Genomic DNA, 27,746 nt, shown 5'->3' on the forward strand with positions numbered 1-27,746 from the left:
TTACATTTTTTTCATTTTGTTTTTGTTTTGTTTTGTTCAGTAATTTTTCTTTATTAAGATGCTTAATCACAGAGTACACAGCTAGAAAACAACAATATATAACCACTGCTCCCATCCACTGATGTTAATTGTTTAAAATAATTAAAACTATTTATCCTATCATGGCACTACCCAACACAGAAACAACCACTTCTCCCAGAGGACTTTAGCACTAGTGACTTTACTCAGTGTAGAATTTCCACTTATTGAACCTTTTCCCCAGCATGCTTTTTTGGGAGCGTGTGCTTTAAGTTTGGCAGAGACATGCAACTACAACCCTAAAATTGCAACTACCTGTAGCTAATGATATCAACCTCCCTTTTGTCTGATAAGAATCCATAACTCGGGTGCCCCTTAGTTTTCCTGTTCTCAGTCTTGAGGGGATAACATGTTTTCATCCTAATTAAGATCCCAAATCAGCATCAGAATCATATGGCCAGCCTTAAAAATAGATACATTTGAAATCATATGTGAAGATGAGGTCATTCATTAATAACCTGTCAAGATCTGAGTTCAGGATCCTGTTTCCTCAACAATACATGATGCACTCAGCTCTGCTTGAGCAGTTATGTCATGCATGACTACAGGGGAAATATAAAATTAGATCATTCCAGGTTAAAAAAGACCTTTTAAATTCACTTATAGAATATTTTGTGTGTGTTTGTGCTAGATCAGCCATGGCAAAGTGTCTGTTTCAAGTGCATTACGTTATAGTCAGGTCTGTGACTTCAGCGCTTTCTTGGAGACTGCATTAAATAAATCATTTAGTGAAATACACTAAATTAAATCTTTCTGGTGGTGTCACTTCACGAAACTCTTTGGGCCTGAATATCTGGTTTAATTATGATTCTCTTTAGCAGAAAACTGCCAGAAGATTAGAGACTGTTTTGCTGTCTAGTCTCGGTGTTGATACTACCTGTGCACAAACCATTTGTTTTTTTAAATTATATACACAACTTTTGGGGGTAAATGAGTTGAAATCATAAGAAAAGAGTTTACAAATTTGAACAATTATATTTTTGTGAACGCAAATAAACCTTGTATTTCACTAAGTTGATAAAATTTCATACTGTTCTCCTCCAAGTTCATCTACCCTTATTTCTAAGGGTTAAAAGTAATCTAAGGTAGTACTGCAAATGATGAGTAATTATTTCTGGTGTACAATTTTTAGAGCAATCCTGAAAGGGTTGACACTTTTGATTGAAGTTCCCTTAAAAGATGCTCACATTTGATGATGAAAAATATAGATCAGCTGTAAAAAAAACCACAAGTCTGCAAAGTAGGGATGGATGATTAATATTATTTTTTGTTCAGGGCTTCTAAGCTCTACTATGATACAGACACATCAGGACCCCTTTGTGCTGTAGCAAGAAACAAACCCTGCCTGCAAAAGCTTACGGTCTTATAGACAAGACCCAATATGGGAGTGAAACAAAGAACTAGTGTAAGCAGGGGAGGAAGGGAGGATTAGGACTAGCCCATTACTTGGAAACTGGTGATATTTGTATTCAGGACAGGGAATATTCAGAAGACATTTGAACACTGGGGCTCTCCTTTGTCCATCAATCTATCCTTCACTCCATGCTTCATGGGAAGGAATGGAAGAAGGAACCCACCCATTCCAATAATGGAAAAACTCCTTTCCACTGTCTCACTTTGAGAGATGGAAGAAAGGGAACCCAGGCCTACAAGGCATAGTGAGTAGAAGCAGAGCAGACAGGTAAGTGGCATCTGCATAGCTGTTGTTGTGAACTATTTAAATATATTTCAGAAATTCACTGTTTCTAGTATCTAAATTGAATGGTACAACTCTCCTGTAAGCCATTTATCAGCTTCCTTCTCTAGACTCCCTGAGTCAAGTAACATTTCCTCAGAGATTTGTGAGTCTGTTGTCAGAGCATTTTTATAAAAGGAAGAGAGATTGGTCGAAGATGTTTAAGACATCCTGCTCAGAGAGACCACTGTAACAGCATTGACTGACACTTTCCATTTCAACGTGAATCCAGCAACAGGATAGTCCTTTGCAGGATTTTATGCTGCATTTTCTCAGTTTTCCTAAGCTTCTCATTTCTGACTACCGGTGTTTTGTTCTTAGTAAAACTGTGCCCTGCCTTCAAAGTTCATATCCAGCAGAATCATAATGAAAATATGAATACAAGAGAAGGGGGAGAAAAAGGAGGTTTTTACTTGACCAAATCCACTGACATAAATGGGCACAATTCCAGTGGTTTAAGAATGAGTACAAGTTCCCCTTCCTTTATAGTGGCCTGAAGTTGGAATACCCTGGGTAGGGACTCACAATCTAAAAAATCCAAAGTACTCAGTGTAAACAGGAAAGGAAATATGCTCAAGAGGAATGATTTCACATTGAAAATTCTATGCCAATGCATGAGGTCTGGCACTTTTAGAGAAATGACATATCTGAGATCTCTGACCTGCTTCATTGGATTTGTGTTTGGATTTTATGCTGCATTTTCTCAGTTTTCCTAAGTTTCTCATTTCTGACTACCGGTGTTTTGTTCTTAGTAAAACTGTGCCCTGCCAAGAACATTAAGTTGGCAAAGAGCAGCTTGCATGTCTCGTTATGCTGTTGCCAAAGAAGATGTGATTTTGAAGGCCCCTTGTGGGGGGCCTGGAGGCTGTTACTGCCAATTTGCTCTAGCATTCAACATTGCAAGAATAAGCAGAATCAGGATTTCTCTTTTAAAAACTGCTTCAAGCTTCTCTATAAGTGTATTGAGTAGATTTTTAACAACAATTTGTACATATAAAGTGTGTCTCATTTGAGGATCTCTGTTTACCTTTTTAGGACCATGGCTGTGCTAGGTGCTATACTAAACAGATAGAATTCATAATGTGTGTTTGCCTTAAAAACAATTTGTAAAGTTGTGCTTTTTAAAAGCTGAGTGAATAATGCAATAGGGCTGAAATCCTACAGCACCTTAATATATAGACAGCATATACAAACTTCTGATGGATCTTCCTAAATGCATGAACAGAGATATATAAACTACATTCGTTCTCTAGAGGGATGAGGAGTTATTTTAGCCTCCTTATTCATTCTGTCCTGAGGACATTTTCAATGAACAACATAAAATTGTACTGAATGGTTGGCAAAATTATACCTAGCATGTGGTTTATTTAAGTCTGTGCTTCTAATTGAGGTCTGAACAGAATAGGAATAGGCCTCAAAATTCTTTTAACCTTTGAATGTTGGGAAATGAAAATCAGTTACAACTTATTTTCATGGAGGAATATGAATTAGATAAGAATATGAGCTGGACATGGAATTCTACCCTGAGTCCTGTATTGAGCCCAATAACTTCATTTATCTTTTAGAAAGACATCCGGTCTTGACCAAAAGCCTCCAAGTAATAAAGAATTTGCCAAATCTCTAGGTAATTGGTTCCAATGACTAATTATCTTCACCATTAAAAATTTGCATCTTAATTCCCATTTGAACATTGTTGACTTCAGCTTCCAGCCACTGGATTGTGTTATGCCTGTGTCTGTGAGATTAAAGACCCAGCTGTGATGGGTTCTCCCAGGGGCACCACTTGGAACTGGGATCCACTGAGCTCGCCTGACCCACCAGCCTGGATTCCCTTTGCACTGTGCTGCTGTAACAAGTTCTCAAACTCCTTTCCAGCACACCCACACTGGTAGGAATACACCCAGCTGCAATTTCACAGAGATGCTGAGATCAGCTCTGCATAGGAAAGCTCAGCTAAGGAGTTGCCCAGATACTCAAGTGGACACCCCCCTCTAGAGTGCAAACCCAAAATTACACTATCTTGAACTTTACAGCATAGCTCATGAAATTCGCTCCCTCCCTCCATGTGAAAAGTGATATGCAACAGCTTTTTGCTCCCCAGTTATGAATTCCACACACTGGGTTAAGACAAAATAGAACAAGTTTATTAACTACAAAAGGTAGATTTTATGTGATTATAAGGGATAGCAAACAGATCAAAGCAGATTACCTAGCAAATGAAGCAAACATGCAAGCTAAGCTTAATATACTAAAAGAAACTGGTATAACTAGCAAATTCTCACCCTAAATGTTGTTTTAGGCAGATTGCAGAGGTTCTTGAAGGCATGCAAGTCTTGCTTGCAGCTTAAATCTCCAGGTATTTCTTTCACAGACCAGACACCTTCTAGCCTGGGATCAGTCCTTTCTTCCCCAGTTCAATCTTAGGAGTTTATAGCAGCCATCATGGGCAGGGAGACAGTGAAGAACAAACCACGATTATATCACTCCCCTGCCTTAAATAGATTTTACATATGGCCAGAATCCTTTGTCTTCCAGTGTGATTCCCACCCCTGGCCAATGGAAAAATACTAGTTTTTAACATGGAATCCAGTATCAGGGGACATGATCACATGACCCTGCAGCCATAACTCAAAGTCTATTTGCAGCATCCACAGGAAGGCTTTCCAGGAATGTGGGTGATTAGCATCTTCAAAGACCTATTTTTCTACCTAATGGCCCATTGACTTGTTCCCAGCTAGCCCTCTGGACTGATTGTATTCTGTCTAGTGGGCATTCCCCATGTATAAACACAATTTATAGTACACATACATAGTCAATATTTCTAACTTCAGATACAGAAATGATACATGCATAGAAATAGGATAATCATATTCAGTAAATCATAACCCTTCCAATGATCTCTTACATGACCCATGTCACATAAAATACTTAGTTATTCCATAATTACATTATAACAATATCTCTATGAAGAATATGGGGGCATAGTGTCACACCAGCTACTATCAGATTTCTTTTCCCTGTGTAGGTACTTTTAGGTTATGTTTAAATGGCCTCTTAGCCTTCTCTAAGATAACCTAAACAAACTGAGCTTCTTTATTCTTTCACTAACATCGTTTTCTAGACCACAAATGATTTTTGTAGCTCTTATCAACCGTCTCCAGTTTTTCAGCATTCTTTTTAAAAGGTGGACATTAGAACTGGACAGAGGTACTATCCACCTCCTTGTCCATATTCCCCAGTTAATATATTAAATTATTGTGTTAGCTCTTTTTTGCCACCTCATCTCAGTGGGGTTCATGTTCAGTTGGTTATTTACAATAACCTTACAGATCTTAGAATATCCATGGGAGGGATGACCTTCCCCTCTGCTGACTGTGGGGAGGCAAGTCTAACCTGAATGATTTGGGGAGAGATCTGCAACCTTAAGGCAACAGATTTTGCTACCTAACTTTGGTCCTCTGGTGGCTTCTTGTTCTTGAGGGCATGATTTCAAAGAGCACTGGATACAGAAAACATGGAGAGTCCCTGCTGACTGTTTCTTGGAGCGTTAATATTTGCCACCTCATTACCTCCCTAGAATTGAGATGTTATAATAAACTTCATTTGTAACAGCAGCCCTGTTGGAAAAGGGAGTTACAATCCCAAAAAATAAGTCACAGGGCCCCATCCAATTAACAAAAGGGGATATGAAACAGAAACCTTTTAAAATATCTTATTTTGGTGAGAAGAACAGTTTTGACTCTGCCCTGATTGAAAATCCTAATCCAAATCAGACTGTAAAAATTCTTGTAACATAAAATGCATCTTTCAAAAATTTGGATACTGTCTAGAGAAGGGACATTTAAAGTTCTCTGTAATATTTATTTATTCCCATTCTGAATGGTTAGTATTTTTACATCAATTTAGCACACATGTAAATTATCGCACAAGGTGCAAGTCTGCTTCTAGTGCTCTGTATTTGTGTCAGACTAGCAAGGGCTAGGAATCTTTGTCAGTTTTAATATAAACCAACTCAAATCTACTAATTAGCCAAGTGAGGGTCTGTTTATTACAGCTCTAATTCATGTACTATAATTTAGTTTGAATCTATAATATTGATTTAGTAGTAATTACAGCTGTGTGAATGTTAAGATTATGTTTCAGAAACCTGTCTAGATTTTGGTTCCAGATAATGAAGCTTTCATTTAACTGCTGTTTAGAAAAGGCTTTGAAATATAGTAAAATATATATTATAGATAATGGAAAAGCATAAGCCAACCTCCCCCAACATTTTATGCTACCTGTTATAAATGAAATATGTTAGAAATAGCCTAATAATGAATGGACAATCACCATTTATATTCAGCTATCTAGTTAGTGATATAATAGACCTCATTGAATATACTCTCCCCAGGAGGTACGTGTATAACTCTCCTGTTAGCGTTAAAGTATTAGTTAACTACATGTACATTGAGAGAGGAAGACAACCCATGAGTTCAACATTGCAAATTAGCTTCAATATTTTGTGGATACTGTAAAGTAATTTTGAGAAATTTTCAATTCAGTTTGCACACATAATGTACAGTCATTATACTACGAGTCAAAATTGTAGCACTGAAGAGTAATATTACTCTGGTAATGATAGAGCTTTCAACAAATTGTTTAGTCTGTTTTTAATCAAATTGTGTTGGTGGTAAACTTGATTTCAAATATCTACAGGCAAAAACAGAGAATACCCATTCAGATAACTCCCTTCCTAGAACAGTCGCCTAGTTTGCAATTAGCATGGCAATCAAGTCACCAGTTTTATATTAATTGAAATAGTAAATCAGAATGAAAAGCAAATTAGGAATGTGAATACTTGCAGCAATAATCATGGCAAATAGTTCACAAGCAAACACAAACTGAAAGATGTCCATATAAACTAGTGGTGACCAACCTGTAGCCTCAAACTGTGCCTTTCAGAGCAACTGGGCTAAAAAGAAAATACACATTTGATTATGCATTTAAAATACATCAGCTGAGCCCCACCTTATGAGTTTCAACCTCACATCTGAACCATCCCCATCCCTATGGAGAGGCAGTAGGGGGCCTTGATTCCCACTCATTCCCCTGTAACTGCAGGAGCATTGTAGTGTAAACCAGGAGCCCTTCGACTAGATGCTGTCCCCTGCAGCAGTTGCTCAGCAGGTCCACTACGGACTGCCCGCTGCATTGCAGGGGAAAGAGAAGAACGCTTTGGATCCTCCATGGCCTGTTTCTCTTCCAAGTGAGGGTGAACCCTGGGGAGGAGCAGAACAGAAGTTTGTCTAGCTCTGCCTGACCCTGGGGAAACATCTGTGAAAGGATGACTCCCTCTGTCCCAAATATCCAACCAGTGCAGCCCAGGAGAAGGGTAAAAGAGGAGAAGCTGAGACGAAACACCTATTTATGAATTATGATCCACCGATTTATATAAAGATGTTATCATGTTTTCTGTATTATTCATTATCCTATTTCTTAGGCAATCTAACATCTCATTTACTTTTTTGATTGCAGCTGCACATTGAACAGAGTATTCACTGTGCTGTTTACAATGGCATCAGATTCCTTTCTTGAGTTGATACAGGTAATTTAGAACTGTGTAAGGTTTAGAAAAACTTTAAAATTTTCCCTCCAATGTGCAGGCCATACTTTTCATTTATTGATATTGAATTTCATATGCCATACAGTTACCCATTTACCTAGCTTGATCATTTTTTTCTGAGGTCCCTCAGTGACTTCTCGGGTGCTGACTAACCTAAATAATTGTGTGTCATCTGCAAATTTTCCTGCCTCTCTACTCAGGACAATATTTTGTCTCTTGCCCAGGACTTCTTTAGTAGCCAACAGACTCAAAACTTTTATTTTTATAAAAAGGTTTCTATCTAGCCAACCTGGTTGCAAAGAAAAATATGAAAACGTGCGTCAAGTGTAAGTGATGCAGTGGTATCTACTTGAGTCTGCAGACAGCCTGAAACGATTACTTTGAAAGAGGTGAATTGCCCCCTGCATCTTAATAAAGTGTTCACTCCAAGATGCACTGCACTGGAAGTCCCCACCATAATCCCCCCAATGGAAGACTCTGTGTGTGGCAGGAAAAGCGTGTAGTGGGGCTGACCCACACGCGGAGATGTACCCCAGTTGCTGTTCCTGTAGTGAAGAAATGCCACTGCAGGTGAAGGGTGGGTCCTAGGTTGCACAGGTGGGACAATGCTTATATAATGCTTATATATCATGAATCATGCTGAATAATAAACAAATTCATAAAAATTGTAGGTCCACTCTGGAGATGCTAAATGGGCCTACAGCTGGCAAGCTGGAACCTAGAGCTTTCCAGCAACTCCAAGCCCTGCTGAAGGACATGTCCAGGGAAAAGGGGTACGGCTTGGGGGAGATAAGTAAAGAGAGGCTCTTACATTGTGTTAGCTGTGCAAGGGCCTGGCCAGTGCAAACTAACCTCAAGATCTAGGGGCTGCAAAGCCACTTTTGCCACTTTACCCAGAATTGCACCAAATGCAGCTCTGTTCATCTAAAGTTTGTGTGAATAGCAGTATGCTCTAACGTGCTGCACTGTATCTCCCTCAGGTGGACACTGTGGGCATGAGCTGAAAGGTCCCAAAGAGCCCACACTGCAGGACAGTATAGTCATGCTGTAAGAGTGTCAAATTTACAGTATCAGTGTAATCAGACTTGGATTAGAACAGTCTGGGGCCTTTAGCACACCCCTATCTGGCACCAGGGACACCACCTTCATTCTGGAACTATGCCTGCTTGGGGTGTGGAAGGTAGGGGCCAACAAGCTGATCCATCTGCTGAGTCGATGAAGGACCTACAACTCCTCTTGGTGTAAGTTGGGGGCCCCCTGTTCCCTGGCCCACAGCTTCCTGTCATGAGGTAGGCTAGGATCTGTCTTGGGGAAGGAATTTCTCCACACATTCCCCTCCCAGGGGTGGGAGCTAAACCTGCAGGCAGTCTACTCCATGTGTACTCCTCTGGCTAGCTGTAGTGACATGACTGACACCAACATGTGACCTCCAACATGTGAACAAGTGATGTGTACAAAGCTATAGTGCACAATGGTCAATCTAGCCCTGTGTGGAATTTTCTATATACAAAGACAACAGAGCCAGGATCATTTGTTCTGGCTGCTTTGCACTGCTTCAGATTGTAAAATAGCTTTACATGCAATTTAACTAGTTATATTGGGTTTACACCTGCTTTGAATCAGTGGCATGCAAAATGTCAGAGCATATCAGTAAATCTGACTTGATTTTACTCTGTTAAAAAAATCCTCTAAAACAAAATTGAAGGATTTTCAAAGATTCTGTCAAAACACTTTCAAAGCTGGAGTGGGGGAAAACAAAGGGTTCTCTCTGTCTGTATGTGTCTTTTGCCGGGACCAGAGCAGGAATGCAGGTCAGAACTCCTATAAAGGGTTAATAAGTAATCTCGTTAGATATGCATTAGATTCTGTTTTGTTTAAATGGCTGATAAATTAAGTTGTGCTGAATGGAATCTATATTCCTGTTTTTGTGTCTTTTTGTAACTTAAGGTTTTGCCTAGAGGGATTCTCTATGTTTTGAATCTGATTACTCTGTAAGGTATTTACCATCCTGATTTTACAGAGGTGATTCTTTTACTTTTTCTTCAATTAAAATTCTTCTTTTAAGAACCTGATTGATTTTTCATTGTTCTTAAGATCCAAGGGTTTGGGTCAGTGTTCACCTATGCAAATTGGTGAGGATTTTTATCAAGCCTTCCCCAGGAAAGAGTGTGTAGGGCTTGGGGGGATTTGTGGGGGAAAGACGTTTCCAATTGGGCTCTTTCCCGGTTATATTTTGTTAGACGCTTGGTGGCAGCTATAAAGTCCAGGGACAAAGGGTAAAATAGTTTGTACCTTGGGGAAGTTTTAACCTAAGCTGGTAAAAATAAGCTTAGGGGGGTTTTCATGCAGGTCCGCACATCTGTACCCTAGAGTTCAGAGTGGGGAAGGAACCTTGACAACTTCTATAGCAAATATGCTCATTTGATAAGAAAAAACATGAGACCAATTCTGCTATCTCAACCTCATATTCAAGCTCATATTCAAGCTCAAAGCTTTCCTTTAAACATATCTTCATAATAGCAAATCAGGCCCTCATTGACACCTATGCAACCCCAGTGGTTCCAATTAGTCTATTTGCAGCACCTGTGCTACGTCTAGTCCTTTCATGTGGGAGTCGCACAGTAATTTAGTAAACAAGATGTAAGAGAAAGACAAAACCTAGTTCACTCTTAGTTACAGGGATAAAAGGGCTGAAAAGCAGCAAAAGCTTGTATTAGTTGCTAAAGTCAGCAGCTATTTCTCTGAATAAACAGAGAGGGACAAATCCTCCTGTCTGGTCATGCTCTTTGGTGCAAGATGAGGGGAAGAAAGAAAATGTCAGTTTTAAGTCACCTTTGCGTCCCACAGATCCTGTGGCTGACCTGCACCAGTCTGAGCCCCTGAGAGCTGCTGTAACTTACACCAGCTGCCCATGGCAACCAAAGTTCACTAGCGTGTAGGAATGTCTTGTCTATGCTGCCTTTTCCAATACACAGCCCCTGCACTTGGTTCAGGACTGTACTGGCCCATGTAGAAACTGCCACCATATGTATAGTCTACATGAAGAAGCCTTTGACCTTAAAGAGCTGGTTAAATCACAGCAGTACAAAGCAGCCAGTTCAGGTCCAGGATCAAGGAGTACAGTATGTATGTTTGAGAAAGAAGGGTCCATTGTTACATATTCACATTTCAGACTACAACTGCACTTAATATGTCTGAAAAAGATACAAGGAAGTGATTTCATTCATTCTCAGAGTAATAAGTATTTTGAATTAAATAATGAACAAGTTTGAATGATAGAAGATTCAGGAAGAACTTATAGCAGCTTCCTAAGGAACATATTTTATTCAGAAAAATAACCTTAATGAATATTTATTAAAACTATTCTTATAATAGGGGCTTCTGGTAAATCATCATTTCAACATAAATATCAATAGTGAACTACAACAATTGTTGTCTATCACACCAAGTATAAAAAATATATGCAATCAAATTTAGAGAAGTTTTAAAAGTATTGTTCTAAAATCTAATAACAACAAAGCTCAGAAATCAATATTGAAAGAAACATTACACAAAAGACAGTGTAAAGCAGACATTGATAAATGCTGAGGAAGAGAAGTTTGGAACAAGGATATTACCTATTTGGTAACAAAAGAAGAACAAAGAAAACCAGGGAAACAAACTAGTTAACAGAGAAAAGCAAACAAAGAACACCAGGTGATGCTTTGCATCCAAGGGAAGATGAGGGGGAAAAAAGAAGGTGTTTGAGTGATTACATTTGCTTTCTTTGCTTAGAAACCCACTACTCTTGTAGCCATGTAATCAAGATGGTCATTTGAATTATCTCTGGCTATAATATGAGTCATGCTGTAATGTTGGAGAAAGATTGCCTCCCAGAAATAACCCCATCTTCTGCAGGAAGTGTTCTAAAGATGCAAAGTCAATGGCAAACTTTGTTTCCTTCATCTCTTCAGAAGGAAGTAAGAACTGAAATGCCAATGGTATCCATCACAAAAGTGCCTGTGTGCAAATGAGTAGCCCAAAGTGCTTGGAAAATTAACTTGAGCAGTTTTAGGCCTATATATTTAAAGAATTTTGTAGGATCTTAGCAGAATTACTCCCATTAACTTGATGATTTAAAAATAAAATAAAAAAACCACCATATTTTAATGTAAATCAGATTTTTATTTACACTGAATACAGTTTTTTTTTAAATAAAAATTTACAATTAAATTGAAATTATATTAAGGCCTAACTTTACTATAATCTATTAAAATCATTTAAATTAAACTTTAAAAGTATTGAAACAGTATGTTTACTGCTGAAGTTTCAAAGAAATTCAAACTACTGAACTGATGGAAGTCAATGGTTAAACTCCAGGAACCACAGTTTGCTAAAGGCCTAAACTAGCTTTTGACCGCAGTACCCTCTTGCATGGTGGAGAAAAAATATTTTCTTGTTTATCTCTGCCAATAAAAACTAGATGTAACAGGATGAGATCTACTAGTTCTAAAAACTAAAGACCAGAAACAATCAGTTCAATTAATTAACTACAGATAATGCTTCCTTCTTTTTAAATAAATCAGTTAGTTTTAATAAACTTACCTTTTTTCTTATGTATCCAGCATAGGCATCAACACAGAAAAAAATTAGTGGGTGCTTAGCATCCATGGGCATCCAACTCGAATACTGTGTGCAGATGTCATTGCCCCATCTCAAAAAAGATATACTGAAATTGGAAAAGGTTCAGAAAAGGGCAACAAAAATGACTAGGGGTATGGAATGGCTTCCATATGAGGAAAGATTAATAAGCCTGGGACTTTTCAGCTTGGAAAAGAGACAACTAAGGGGGGATATGATAGAGGTTTATAAAACCATGACTGGTGTGGAGAAAGTAAATAAGGAAGTGTTGTTTACTCCTTCTCATAACACAAGAACTATGGGTCACCAAATGAAATTAATAGGCGGCAGGATTAAAAGAAACAAAAGGAAGTATTTCTTCACACAGCACACGGTCAGCCTGCGGAACTCTTTGCCAGAGGATGCTGTGAAGGCCAAGACTATAACGGGGTTCAAAAAAGAACTAGATAAATTCATGGAGGATAGGTCCATCAATGGCTATTAGCCAGGATGTGCAGGGATGGTGTCCCTAGCCTCTGTTTGCCAGAAGCTGGGAATGGGCAACAGGGGATGGATCACTTGATGATTACCTGTTCTGTCATTCCCTCTGGGGCACCTGGCATTGGCCACTGTCAGAAAGACAGGATACTGGGCTAGATGAACCTTTGGTCTGATGCAGTATCGCTGTTCTTATGTTTTAATGGCTACCACCCAATGAGAATCAATCTTTGTTTAAGAAAATAACTAAAAAGTACAAATGCAAAACAAGATTGAATTGGATAATTTAAATAAAGGTTTCTGTTTGCTGATTTAAATCATGATTAAAATCAGTAATTTAAATTGGTTAAGTTTCTTTAATTGTCAGTAAATCCAGTTCTTTTATTCAACGTTTTTTTTCTTTATGAGCTTTAGATCCAAATTGCATTAATTCACTTTTTCGCTATAAAAATCCTTTAGCCATTTGGTAGATCAAACCCCTAACGGACATAGAAGCTGCCATGTTAGGTCAGGCCATGGTCCATCTTGCCCAGTATCCTGACTCTGGCAATGGCCCATTCCATAGCTTCAGGGGCAATGTATAGAACAGGGCAGTTATGGGAGGGATCCACCTCGGTCTTCCACTCCTGTCTTCTGGTAGTCAAAGGTTTAGGGTTGCCCCATGCATGGGCTTGCATCCCTTAGCTAATAGACATTGATGGGCCTATCCTCCCTGAACTTAGTCAGTCGTTTTTTTGAACTGGGTTCAAAATTGCAATGATTTTCACAAGTTAGTTGTGCATAGCATGAAAAGTGCTTCCTCTTGTTTGTATTAAACCTACTGCCTATTAATATAATTGGGTAACCTCTGGTTTTTGTATTGTGTGAAAGTATAAATAACACTTCTCTATTCACTTTTTCCACACCATTCATGCTTTTATCAATCTCTGTCATTTTCCCCTGTAGTTGTCTCTTTTCTAGGATGAACAGCTCTAATCTTTTTAGTATCTTCTCATATGAAAGCCATTCTATACCTTTGGGTACTTTTGTTGCCCTTCTCTGAACCTTTTCCAGTTCCACTATGTCCTTTTTGAGATGGGATGACGAGAACCAGTATTCAAGGTGTTGGCGCACCATCAATTTATGTAGTGGCATTATGATATTTTCTGTCTTATTTCCTATCCCTTTCCTAATAGTTCATAACATACTATTAGCCTTTTTTGACCACTGCTGTGCATTGAGCTGGAGTTTTCAGCAGACTAACCACAGTAATTCCAGGATCTCTTTCTTGAGTGGTAACAGCTAAATTAGAAACCATTTAGTATGCATAAGTATGTTAATAAATTCTCCTGAAGGTGACTTAAGTCACTTAAGATATTAAATACATTCCCAGATTAGTGTTGCCAGCTACATTTTCCTTTCTATAGGCACAGCCCTGCTCTAAGTAATTATTAAGACAAACTGGAAAGGCCCCAACTCTAACATTCCCAGCTACTGTAGTTGTTTTTCCTATTATGTTTTCAGCAATGAGGCTCCTCTCTTGCATTATGTTGTGGACACTATTCTCATTCTAGCACTATGTAACTCCCTGAACGGTTGGCCTAATTTTGCCTGCACTTAAATGGGGGCAAATACCATTTAAGTAAGTGGGAGCTGAGCCTGTGTAAGCAAGGATGAAGGTTACGACTTAATTTCTTCACCCCTGTCATATCAAGGATTTATACACAATGAAATTATTTTCTTTTTTCATCTCTATTTTAAGGATTTAGCTTGGACTGTAATTCACATCAGCCTGTAACATCAGGGAGAAGCAAAACTAGGAATTTGTGGACAGCTATCTAGAAAAGGAGTCTGAGGCATGATCTACACACAGTATAAATATTTTGGATAAGGGGTAATATATTTATTTATTTTTAATACGAAAATAGTTATACAAGGGAAGTCCCTATTGTGGACACACACATACTGATACAAAGATGCTTTATGCCAGTATAGCTTATTCTTGCGTATAGTTAAAGTGGCACAGCTTTTATGTGTACACAAATCCTGAGAAAGATGTACAGTTAAAATGTAAAACAAACTATCAGTTGGCAGCGTACCCCTATAAATTCCTCCAAGCCATGGAATAAATTGAATTTATCTGCATACTGTTCCACTACTCTATCCCTCTTGGAATTCAGTTGCATTGTATAAAATAAATTTCTCACAGCAACAAAACAAACAAAATCCTTCTGCCCTTTTCCTATGACAGCCAGCCTGAGTTAATTTGAGTCTTAAGAGATCAAGAATGCTCCTTAACTAGAAGCTGAGTGTCCCCAACTCTCCAAACTTTTCTGACCTTCCACTAGGGTTTTTGGTGGTCTTTTCAGTTGACTGAGGAGAAAGTCTTGATGGGTTAGGAATGTTTTTTGTCACTCATTGGTAAACTAGGCATTCAAAATTCCTGCTATTAAAAAAACTTTAAACTGCATCCTTTCATGTGATATATCCTGTAAAAATAGGTACATAGACTATTTTATTGTCTAATTGCTAACAGTGGAGCTGATCAAGCATCATCAGCCATTGCCTTTGGTTATTCAAGAAATGGTTAGATCAGCACTTGAGTCCTGCCGGAATGCTCTGGAATGCCATTCTGGCATTTTGGGAGGAGCCAGAACAGCATTCTAGTGCTTCTTATTACCTAGCCACCAAGTCTACTTCTGGAGTGGGGCTCTGGGTCTGAACTCAACATCCCCCAACCCACCCTCAAATTCCAGAAGGAGAGATGGTGACTTAGTAACCTGGGTGGCCATCTCTCCTTCCACAGCAGGCGCAGAGGAGGTGGGGGACGCAGCATGAGGAGATAGTGCCCCTGCTTTGAGATATACTTGGCCAGTGCCTCCATGAGAGCACTGGTCAATGATTGGACAACAGCCAGTCAGTTTGATTGAATTCAAGCCCCTCCCTGCAGCAAATCATCATTTTCCTCTCTCCCCTTCGACACCCTTCTCTCTAGTGTTAAATCCAAGTCCATGTAACATTCCCTGGGAGACTCACAACAAACACTAGTGCCCTATGGTGATTAACTCCACAGCTGGCACAGAAACACACCACCAACATCCTAGTATCTCAAGAGGATATTAACAATAGCTAATAAAGTTAGACACCGAGTATGTCTGGATAACATATAACCAAAGAGTTTAAAAAAGAGCTGGCTGAGGAGCTTGCTAGACCACTTTTTGAAAAGTCTTGGAACACTGGGAAAGTTCCAGAAGTCTGGAAAAAAGTTAATGTTGTGCCAGTATTTAAAAAGGGTAAATGGGATGACCCAGGTAATTATAGGCCTGTCAGTCTGACACCAGTCCTGGGCAAGATAATGGAGTGGCTGATATGCGACTTGATTAATAAAGAATTTTAAAAAGTAGAACAAAATTAATGCCAATCAGCATGGGTTTATGTAAAATAAATCCAGTCAAAGTAATTTACTATACATATTTTTTATGAGATTATACATTTTATACATTAAAAGTAATAGTGTTGATGTAATATACTTAGACTTCTAGAAGGCATTTGATTTGGTACCATACAATGTTTTAATTAAAAATCTAAATCAACGTAAAATTAACATGGCACACATTAAATTGATTAAAAGTTGGCTATCTCAAAATGTAATGGTAAATGATGAATTATCATTGAGCAGGTGTGTTTCTGCTGGGGTTCCACAGGGATTGGTTCTTGGCCCTGTACTATTTAACATTTTTATCAAAGACCTGGAAGAAAACATAAAATCATCATTGATAATGTTTGCAGATGACAACAAAATTGGGGGAGTGGTAAGTAATGAAGAAGACAGGTCACTAATACAGTATGATCTGGATTGGTTGGTAAACTGGGTGCAAGGAAACAATATGCATTTTAATTCAGCTAACTGTAAATGTATACTTCTAGAATAAAGACTATACTTACAGGATGGGGAACTCTATCCTGGGAAGCAATGACTCTGAAAAAGATTTAGGAGTTATGGTGGATTATCAGCTGAACATGAGCTCCCATTGTGGACACTTGTAGCCAAAGGGCTAATGTTATCCTTGGTTGCATAAACAGAGGAATCTTCAGTAGAAGTGGAGTAGGATGTTGTATTCGGTACTGGTGAGACCACTGCTGTCCACAATTCAAGAAGGATGCTGATAAATTGGAGAGGTTCCAGAGAAGGTCCAGACAAAGGTCCTCTTTGCCGGGACACAGAGTAAAGGGTGGGCCCAGTTCCCACTAGCAGCCATTGGAGGAGTGACACAGTTGGGGCAGTAAAGGGAAGGTCTAGACAAATAGGAGGATTGGGTCAAAAGAAATCTGTACTTGTCCTTGTTGAACCTCATCAGAGCCCTGCATTTAGTATGGAAGAATCCTATGCACTGCTACAGGTTGGGGACCAATTGGCTAAGCAGCAGTTCTGCAGAAAAAGACCTGGGGATTACAGTGGATGAGAAGCTGGATATGAGTCAGCAGTGTGTCCTTGTTGCCAAGAAGGCTAACGGCTTATTGGGCTGCATTAGTATGAGCACTGCCAGCAGATCGAGGGAAGTGATTATTCTCCTCTATTCGGCACTGGTGAGGCCGCATCTGGAGTATTGCATCCAGTTTTTGGCCCCCCACTACAGAAAGGATGTGGTCAAATTGGAGAGAGTCCAGCGGAGGACAAGGAAGATGATTAGGGGTCTGGGGTACAAGATTTATGAGGAGAGGCTGAGGGAATTGGGCTTATTTAGTCTGCAGAAAAGAAGAGTGAGGGGGAATTTGATAGCAGCCTTCAGCTACCTTAAGGGGGGTTCCAAAGAGAATGGAGCTCGGCTGTTCTCAGTGGTGGAAGCTGACAGAACAAGGAGCGATGGTCCCAAGTTGCAGTGGTGGAGGTCTAGGTTGGATATTAGGAAAAAACTAATTCACTTGGAGGGTGGTGAAGCACTGAATGTGTTACCTAGGGAGGTGGTGGAATCTTTATCCTTAACGGTTTTTAAGGCCTGGCTTGATAAAGCCCTGGCTGGGATGCTTTGAGTTGGTGCTGGTCCTGCTTTGAGCAGGGGATTGGACTAGATGACCTCCTGAGGTCTCTGCCAACCCTAATCGTCTATGATTCTATTATTAAGAGCCCCAAGAATGATTATAGGATTAGAAAATCTGCTTTATAATGATAGTCAAGGGGATCAATCTCTTTATCTTAACAAAGACAAAGTTAAGGAATTCCATGGGCAGGGGTCATGTTGGATAGCATTTGATTCTTCTCATTGAGTGGAGTTGCTACCACCCATTTTCCACTTCTGCAGGTCCACAAAACCTTGGCTCCATAGCAGTAAAGAAAGATACGAAAGTAGCTCTGGGAGATCATGTTGCATATAATTTGTTTTCTCATAATTTGAGCAAAAATAGCGTTTTTCAGGTGTTTTTCAATATAAAGTATGTTACTGTTGTTCTTGAGGTTGAAATTCAGATCCAGCACTTGTTTTTTAGGACTCGAGCACTATGTGAGATGGAGCACTGTTGTGAAATGAAGTAAGAAGAGACAGAATAGATTATCTAAATGGTCTGCTCAAGGACAACAATATTTGACCACCACATTTAACACTTAGAGTAAGTAAATTTGTTCTTGTTCTGCTGATAGCAGAGTTATATATAAGAATTATATGCATTCATCCAGCTGAGGAAAAAGAGGAACAAAATTTTGGAGTTACAGCTGATCAAATCATATAAAAAGTAATTCACAAATATTTCAATGAGTGAAAAGTCATAAGTTTGGTTCACTGTTTTTGTGGGGTCATAATGATCATTATTCACGGATAGTAACATAACCATAATTATTAATCCTCCTAGAAAAGTCTTAGTCTTCCAATCAGAGCAGAATCAACACCATGCATCTTAGATGACCACATCACAAATAATGCAGAACTGGTAGTCAAAGTAAATAATTCACAAATGGCCCATAGTTTTGCAATATTTTCATATGAAATATGTGATGAATGCTTATGAACCTGAACTATAGTTGTAGAAACCAAAATCAGTTTGCAAGCAATTATGAAGAGAAAAGAGAAGGTAAATTCACAACGAATTATTTTACAGCTCTTTGAAATATTTTCCCAGAGTGTAGCTGGAACAGAACCTATGTAGCTCTCAACGAAGTTTTCTTTTGATGGGTAGTATTCCAGTAACGCTGGGAAGAATGGTAGTGGCAAAGGTGGTAATTGTATGATCCTTTGTTGGTTTTTCTGGTTCATCAAACCGTTAAATTATGTGATTTTTTTTTCTTCTTCGCTGTGTTTCACATTTGCTGAGAACTCATTTTTGTAATTTAATGGTCCATAGCAGTAGTTAGCTTCAAATATTAGATTCCACTGCAGTGCAAAACATATTGAAAGACAAAAAACTTAATTAAGACAGAGTTAAGATTTTATATATATCAGTTAATTAGAAACAGCATTATGATGGATAGAATTTGGGATGACCACATTTTCTAATAAAGTCAAAGCCACAACGGAGTTATGCAGGTCATTTGAAATGAGTGCTAAATAATCTTTATACCACATCACACCATGATGTATCCAATTGTAACCCACATTTTAAAGAAAAAGCTATTCTTGAATGGTTTAGGGCATTGATTTTGGTACTATTTTAAAATAGCTATAACCTGTTTCTACAGTTTCCCCAAATCAATTTATGGGAGAATATAAAGTAACATTACGGTTGGAACTGGTAGTGCTGGTAGGTAAGGTCACCTGACGTTCCCACGATCAAACCCTGTTTTCAGTAGCTTATAATTTTGCCAAATATTAACCCTTTGGACTTCTTTGGGGAAAATTTATTTTATAGTCATGTATTAAATACTATCATAATGCATAAGCACAAGGAAGCTGGTCATGTATTAAATACTATCATAATGCATAAGCACAAGAAAGCTGAATAATATTGCATGGGCAACCTTAATTTTGTCATTTCCTAACTTTGAGAGTTTGACTTAAGAATTTTAACATTATTTTAATGTAACTTTTGTGTGTAAAAAATGTATAAAATGTGTGATTATAGTGAGAAATCTATTAAACAGTAGTGGAAACATATCTGTTCCACCCCACACAAGACCTGGAGGGGTTAAAATGGCTAAGTTAGCCAATTAACTGACCAGGCTGTACCTGGGGAATGAGGCAGGCAGCAGGGATTTAATTAGAAGAGGCTCAGCTGGGCAGGAACAGGCAGGGCCTATATAAGCCAGGGAACATAGTGTGCTGCAGGGAAGGAGTGTGCAGTCATTTCTTGGGAGGAGATGGGAGGTGTATCTGGGGCTAAAGACAAGTAGCCTACAATTATTTCCTTGGAGAGGGGGCAGTTTGGGCTGGCAAACCAAGAGAAGAGGAAGAGCCAGAGAGGTAGGCAAGTGTCGGGGAAAAGCAGCAATGTATGGAGGAGGTCAGATCTTGGCTGCAGATGAGAGGGCCTCTAAGCTGGGACCCGGAGTAGAGGGTGGGCCCAGGTCCCCCTAGCAGCCATTGGAGGAGTAACACAGTTGGGGCAGTACAGGGAAGAGTGCCATTTTGTATGGAGGGTCTTTGATATACCCCTCCACCCTAAAAGGGGAAACACGTGGTGAACTGGCTAGAAGACCAAGTCACAAAGGGGGAGCCCCCTGAGTGGCAGATGGTGAGAGCGGAGGTGAAAGTAAGCCGATACAGCGTACCGGTAAGAATGTGGCCGAAGCATTCAGTACAAATGGGTAAAATAGGCTAGGTTTAACTGTAGAAATAACAAAAAATGAGATTTATTGCTTGAATTAAATATATTTTACATTCTCTAGAAACAAAATGCTCCCCTTCAGTTTTCAGTCTTTACTTCTTGTCGGGTGGAAGACATCCATGTGATTGCGAACGTTAGCTTTTGCGTGCCATCACGGGAACCGCTAACAGCTTATTGGTCAAGTCTGTCTTGTTAGGCGCACAATTTACAGTAGAAAGCACCCAGTGTGACTGTCCCCTCCATTGGAACAGTGTAATTAAATGTAGTTGATTGCAGAATCACACACTGCATAATTCAACCTTCATTAAAATGGAACAACTCACCAGAGCGGAGATGTTGCTGGAAGGAGCCCAGTGTTGTGAAATCCATGAAGGCAGAATGGATTGCTACAAACATCCCTCTCTGCAAGCAAACCGACCATCCCTAAGCATAGTTGGAGAGGGAATCAGAGTTGACCTTGGAGATTAGGGGAGCTGAAAGGCGGCAGGTGGGGGGGTCTAAGGAGCTCAATGCGAGCAGGACACAGGAGTGTGATTGTGCAGAAAGCCCCTTGCTTCCATCCCAGCTCACTCTTGAGCTGGTTCTCCTGCGGACCGCCTGCTCTTCAATGTGCAGATCCACACACATGGGCCCTTGGGGGATGAGGCAGCTTTGGGAGTGAATATTGTGTGCACACTGCAGGATGGAGGGGTGGCTTTACACTCTGTGCCCAGGGCACTGCGCTCTGCTTCCAGCCCTTCATTATTCAGCCAGCTATGGGAGGAAGAGCTCACCTGGCTGCAGTCGGGGAGTCTCTTCACCTGTTGCAGACGGATGTGGGGTGCCAGAGGCAGGAGCCAGCAGAGGGGGAGGGTCAAGGTGTGGGGCTTGGCAGCACTCGAGCAGGGTTCTGAAACAGCTGGTGCTCTGGGTGAAACCTCTCCGTCTCGTGCCGCTTTCCCACTAGGGGGACTTGCTGCTGTTTGCTGGTCTGTGACACCCCCCAGGCCTCTGCCCATCTTACTTTTATGTTTAAACATCCGCATTAGTGTGTGAGGAAATGGGGGATTGTCAGTCAAAAAGAACAGTGACAAATGAAAAAGCTGAAAGTCATCGACAAAAGGATATGTCTACACAGGCGACACTGAAGCTCTGCCATGGCAGCACTTCAAAGTAGCTGTGGAGTTGTGGCTCCAGCACTGAGAGAGAGCTCTCCCAGCACTGTAATAAAACCACCTCCACCAGGGAAATAGCTACCAGTTCTGGGAGCGTGGGAGCACTGTCTACACTGCCACTTTACCGTGCTAAAACTTGCATCACTCAGGGCAATACTCTAGAATAAAACTAGTAGACAGCCGCTGTATCAAAGTCGTGAAAAGGGATCCATGCAGTTAAATGTGTAGGAGTGGGGGTGGGAAGGGAGGTTACAATATGACCATACCGCTAAGAAATTTCAGTTACTTTCACCCCTGGGTGCGAGGATGATCAGGGGAGTCACTGCCAGAGGAGGGGGCAACACCTTGCCAGAGCTAATCCCCAGGACAGCCATGAGGAGGCGCCACTACTGGTGAATGCACCTGTGACAGAGAAAAAACACAATTTTTGCTTCTCATCTGGGAGGTTTGTCTATATGGGGAAAAAGCCCACAGTAGCCAGTGGGCACTAAGTATTCCACACTCTGTGGACACTCTTACAGTGCACTAAGTGTTTTGTGTGCATTAGGACACCCTTAGAGCATTGTAAGAGTGTCCACACAGGAAGCTAAGGTGGAGTAGTTTGTGCACTTTAAATTCACACTCTAGCTCACTGCGTACTAACTTCCCCACATATACAAGTTTTGTCCTACAGAGAAAGAAAGTACATAACAAAGACCAGTTCCAAAGGGAAAAAATACAAAATGTGACTCCTAATACATTTTTCAGAGAATAGCCCAAATTACTAAGGCAACAAGCAGCCAATAGGTGGTACCTCTGTATTAAAATATTTGTACTCTAAGTAAATGGATAGTTCTCATTAAAATGTTCAAAGACTGGTTCAGAACATGTGTCACTCTATCTCTCACTTTACAAATGTGGTACGAAAGCAAAAGAGAAAAAAAACATCTCTTTAAAGGAGTGGGATTATTGCTGCACATACAAAAGAAACAGCTACCCACACACTGGAGCCCTTCAAGCAGAAAGCACCTGACAGGAATTTCTAAGTGGTTTTTCACTGGGGAAGTCTGCATAAATCTACATAAAAGCCTTTCTCTAAGGAAGGGTATTATGAGATATGAATTGGATGAACATGTTGCATTCTGATAATTATTTTTATGCTGCTAGCTGTAGAGTCTAACGTTTTTATCATGATCAAATATTGTTCACACATCAGCTCAAGATTGGATGGGGATATGGGATGATTAAATGGAAAAGAGAACATAGTGCAAATAATAGATATTTTTCAATACAGCAATACCTTCCAGCATTCAAAATGTTGACTTTCAGTCATTAATTACAATATGGTAGTAGCCATTTATTATTCTCTTTTTTAAAAAAAAGCATTTACTAAGTGGTTAGTAAACATTTATAAATGTTTATTATTTGTCAGATGAAACAATAAGCATATATATATATATAAACAGAATATCTTTGTTTCTGTTCCAGCTTGCATTCTAAGGAGATGGCACACTTATTACTATAATAAAAATGTCAAACAAACAAATGTTGTTCTGATAAGAATTCTATTGGTTCTTCTAACAAGTCTTTTCAGGGTCTACATATGGAGGTCTGTGGACCAGTGGGATTCCTAAATTCCTTATCCTCCAAACTACATGGACACATTAAAAAGGCTTTAGTTTCTATGATGGTCATCTTCTGCTTATGAGTTTAGAGAGGAACAGGATGCAGACATCTTAAAATCTTACCATAATTTTGTATCAGCATTGCATGTCTTATGCAATCTAAATTCAGGTGTGTTATATTTTTATCCTGCTGTCTGAAAACTGAAGCTGAGCAGTAATTCATGTGTTTATTTTTGTTACCTTTTCATCATAAACAACAAACTACTAAATGTCCTGCTGGCTTGTAATTTATTAGAGATTTAATCTGGTAAATGTTCTCACCCAGGATTCAGTCCAGAGCCTGATTCTGATCTCCCATACACCTATTTCACGCTAGTATAATTCCAGTGACTGCAGTGCAGTTACTCCTGACTTACACTGGTGCAAAAAGAAGAAAAAGAATAGGCTTCTTAATCTGCTGTATCAATTACTAAACCTTCCTTCAAAGTCTTCAGTTTACTATAGCATTGTGTGCAATGTCTTAGAACAGCAGAGATTTCTCTTCCTGCCATGTCCAGTATAAATTAGCCCCTAAATAGCTGGTGTTTATTCTCTGCTCTTTGAAATTCAAATCACTTGTACACACCTCTTCAGTCCAGCCTCTCCTTTGAAATGCTGAATACGTGCAACTGGCTATTCACAAGTGCTGGGGTACACCCTTTATGAATAATCACCCATTAATAAGGCAAAGATGAATAACTCAGCCAGGTTAAACCTAGGATAACAATTAAATAATAGTCTCTCAAATTTCAGACATTCATAACAAACTGCTCACTGCATGTGCCATATTCCATCTTTATTTGCTTATATATATTTCATAGTTGTGGAGTATGTATAAAGTACCACATACCTCAGTGTATTTTACCTCCTGTGGGTATATATTTCTTGATGGAACAAAATAAAATATACCTGTCTTAGCTGGGTAAATAACTGATTTTTTTTATTTTTGTCTTGACAGCAGTTCTGGAAAAAAAGATCAAGTTTAGGTTGAACCAACTCTGAACTTTTTTGGAATTTTTTGTTAATTAAACAAAAAAGTCTGTTGCGAGTCAAGTGAAGCAATTTGTTCAATTCAAAACATTTTGTTTCTGGGCATTTGTAAAGCACTACATGTTCAAAATGGCTGGAGGAGGCAGCGTCATCTCCCCTATAACTTTTAGCCTAGTGGCTAGGGCACTCACCTGGGCTATGGGAGAGCCAGGCTCTATGAATCTCTCCAGACAACAATGTTCCACTTGGTATAAATAAATTATTTAGAGGAACACAGACCTGAATTTTGGTCTCCCCACTTCTTAGGTGAGTGCCCTAAATTCCAGACTATACAGTCATTTGGACGCATTCTCTTTCTTGAATAGCAGTAACTATTCAAATATTTTATATAAAGCAGAACAGCTTCAGCAGGAGACACTGAGAGAGACCCACACCAGAATACCTTAGAGCTCACCAATTGGGCTATTCTTTTGGGAAGTGGGAGATCCAAGTTCAACTCCCTGATTCGTTTCAGGTTGAGGTCTCCCACATCCCACGTGCTTGATGAGTTTATTTACCTTCTGTGATTATTCAGTGGATATCACATGCTTCTTAAGAATGGAAACTCTTAACTGGTAATGAACTTTAAGACTGGTTCTACATTAGATAGCTAAGTGAAGTTGTATGTAACATTAGGTATCTAGCAGCTTTCCAAAGCCTATTCGTTAAACCCACACCTTACCTCACACAAACCAATCCTAAAAACCAATTCTGTAGTATTACTCACAAAAAATATTTGATTACACTTTAATTTTTGAAAAAGGAGGATCAGATGAAAACATGACAATATATAAACCAAATAAAGGCTTAATCACATTGCTGATCATGATCAGATTTTTTCTTAAACACTTCTCCTCACTGGTGTATGAGATATCATCTGTTGTCTTTCAAGTTCATTACAAATGGTTCTGGCCTTTCAGTTGGATCCCTGAATCCACATGGAAACTCACTGCCTTTTAGTGTGTGATCTTATTATAACCCTCATGCTCCTTTTCACTCCTCTCATGTCTATGACCTTCACTTGCTGTGACATTCAATTTAGACTATATGGTTCCTTGCTTATTTTGAGACACTCCTACTGTATTTTGGGCACTTGAAAAATAATTCTCTCTCTCTCATGTGGATTCAATGGAGTAGGAAAAGAGAGTGCTGTTAAGCAGGCTTCCCCCAGCAAAAGACATGTCATTTACACTGAATAGGAGTTATGCATTTTTGACTTACACTATGTTGATATGATCAATTTATTTGCAACCAAGAGGTTCAGGTTGTCCTCAAGAGCACACAGGAACCTAATTTACAATACCCAGGACTCTATGTCAAGAACACTTCAATGAACTGGAAATGGATTCTCTCCCGCAACTAGTGTCAAGAAATGGACAGTTTTAAATGCCTCAACAGAAAAGAATGGAAAAAGCAAGCTCAAGAATACCCTAAAGTGCTGATGACCATTCTTTCTTACTGAGATGAATTTGCATTTCTTTTCTTTTTCTTCTACATGGTATATTGTAAACCATTAGTTTATTCCACACATTCTTGAAAATATTAGCCCAGATCCTTTGCCCTGCCGAATTCAAATTCTGTTTGACTCAGATGAAGGGGGTGAGGTGAAAGTGATGTTAAGGCACAGTTTATAGTCTCCAAATTCTTGCATCAACTGAGGGGCTGGTCTCAAGGAGCATCATAGTACATTACATACTAGGCACTCCCCACTCGTGCCCCCTATGCTGTGGGGGCTAAAACAGAGAAGTGTAGAACTTGCCAAGCAACTTGTGTCACCTAGGGATTGTTTTAAGGCTGCTTTGCATCAGTATTATCAGAGCCCAGAATCTGGCCCATTGTAACAAGTTGCCATCTCAACTCATGTTTCTTTACATCTCATACAGCCCCTTAACCATGGTACTTTTATTGTTAAGTATTGAAATGGGTTGAAAGCTATAAATTTGTAGGACCAAATTTTCATTAAATTGACCTAGATAAATGAAACCGCCTTTGCTCTTGATTTTCTGTGTTAATACTGTCTTGCTTTCAGTGCTACTGTGCTTTCAGAATAATCATGCATTCATCATTTTGTCTATTTTTATAGATGAAACCTTGGCCAGGCTTTATATTGTAGTGTACTTTCATATGCTCCCAAGGATTTTGTTTGTTATCAAGTGGAAGTAGCCACTCCATATTTAATGTACAATCTAACATCCTATTTTAAACCTTATTTTCAAACCACTCTATGCCTAGCTTCCCAAAAAGAAACCATTCCCTTGTGCCTCATAGAATCATAGAACTGGAAGAGACCTCAGGAAGTCATCTAGTCCAGCCCCCTGCACTCAAGGCAGGACTAAGTATTATCTAGACCATCCCTGAAAGGTATTTGTCTAACCTGCTCTTAAAAATCCCCAATGATGGAGATTCCACAATCTCCCTAGACAATTTATTCCAGTGCTTAACCATTCTGACAGTTAGGAAGTTTTTCCTAATGTCCAACCTAAGCCGCCCTTGCTGCAATTTAAGCCCATTGCTGCTTGTTCTATCCTCAGAGGTTAAGAAGAACAATTTTTCTCCCTCCTTCTTGTAACAACCTTTTATGTGCTTGAAAACTATTATTGTGTCCCCTCTCAGTCTTCTCTTCTCCAGACTAAACAAACCCAATTTTTTCAATCTTCCCTTATAGGTCATGTTTTCTAGACCTTTAATAACTTTTGTTGCTCTTCTCTGGACTTTCTCCAATTTGTCCACCTTCTTCCTGAAATGTGGCGCCCGGAACTGAACACAATACTCCAGTTGAGGCCTAATCAGCACATAGTAGAGCGGAAGAATTACTTCTCACGTCTTGCTTACAATATGATGTTTGCTTTTTTTTTGCAACAGTGTTACACTGTTGACTCATATTTAGCTTTTGATCTACTATGACCCCCAGATCCCTTTCTGCAGTATTCCTTCCTCGGCAGTCATTTCCCATTTTGTATGTGTGCAACTGATTGCTTCTTCCTAAGTGGAGTACTTTTCATTTGTCCTCATTGAACTTCATCCTATTTACTTCAGACCATTTCTCCAGTTTGTCCAGATCATTTTGAATTTTAATCCTACCCTCCAAAGCACTTGCAACCCCTCCCAGCTTGGTATTGTCCGCACACTTTATAAGTGTATTCTCTATGCCATTACCTAAATCGTTGATGAAGATACTGAACAAAACCAGACTCAGAACCGATCCCTATGGGACCCCACTCATTATGCCCTTCCAGCAAAACTGTGAACCACTGATGATTACTCTCTGGGAATGATTTTCCAACCAGTTATGCACCCACCTTCTATTTGCTCCATCTAGGTTATATTTCCATAATTTGTTTATGAGAAGGTCATGCGAGACAATATCAAAAGTCTTACTAAAGTCAAGATATACCACATCTACCGCTTCCCCGCTATCTACAAGGCTTGTTACCCTGTCAAAGAAAGCTATCATCTCATCCCAAAGTAGAATTTTCCTCCCTCGCTGTTTCTTCAGTGAACTAGCATCACAGCTGTTATATTTAGACTTAATTTAGGCCAGCTAGCTTTCAGCCGGGGTTCTATCTCAATCAGGCATTGGGGAAAATAGAGGTTCTTTTAAAAAAAATCATAATCACAGAATCATAGAAATGTAGGTATGGAAGGGACCTCAAGATGTCATTAAATCCATCCCC

General features: G+C 39.4%; 1 long non-coding RNA gene across 3 annotated transcripts in view; it reads left to right on the top strand.

Annotated features, from left to right (window-relative positions):
- The first annotated feature begins 1,478 nt into the window (after positions 1–1,478).
- LOC144930496 (uncharacterized) overlaps positions 1,479–27,746 on the top strand; it is a 178,373-nt gene continuing 152,105 nt past the window's right edge. Inside the window, exons 1-2 of one of the 3 annotated variants that reach the window (XR_013635706.1) lie at positions 1,479–1,759; positions 17,979–18,098. This is a non-coding gene — a long non-coding RNA (uncharacterized LOC144930496). Of the gene's footprint in view, positions 1,760–7,329; positions 7,401–17,978; positions 18,099–27,746 lie in introns of those variants that run through there. The other 2 variants (XR_013635707.1, XR_013635705.1) reach the window with 2 other exon arrangements.

This window comes from Lepidochelys kempii, chromosome 4, assembly GCF_965140285.1.
Source record: "Lepidochelys kempii isolate rLepKem1 chromosome 4, rLepKem1.hap1, whole genome shotgun sequence".
NCBI lineage: Eukaryota > Metazoa > Chordata > Testudines > Cheloniidae > Lepidochelys > Lepidochelys kempii.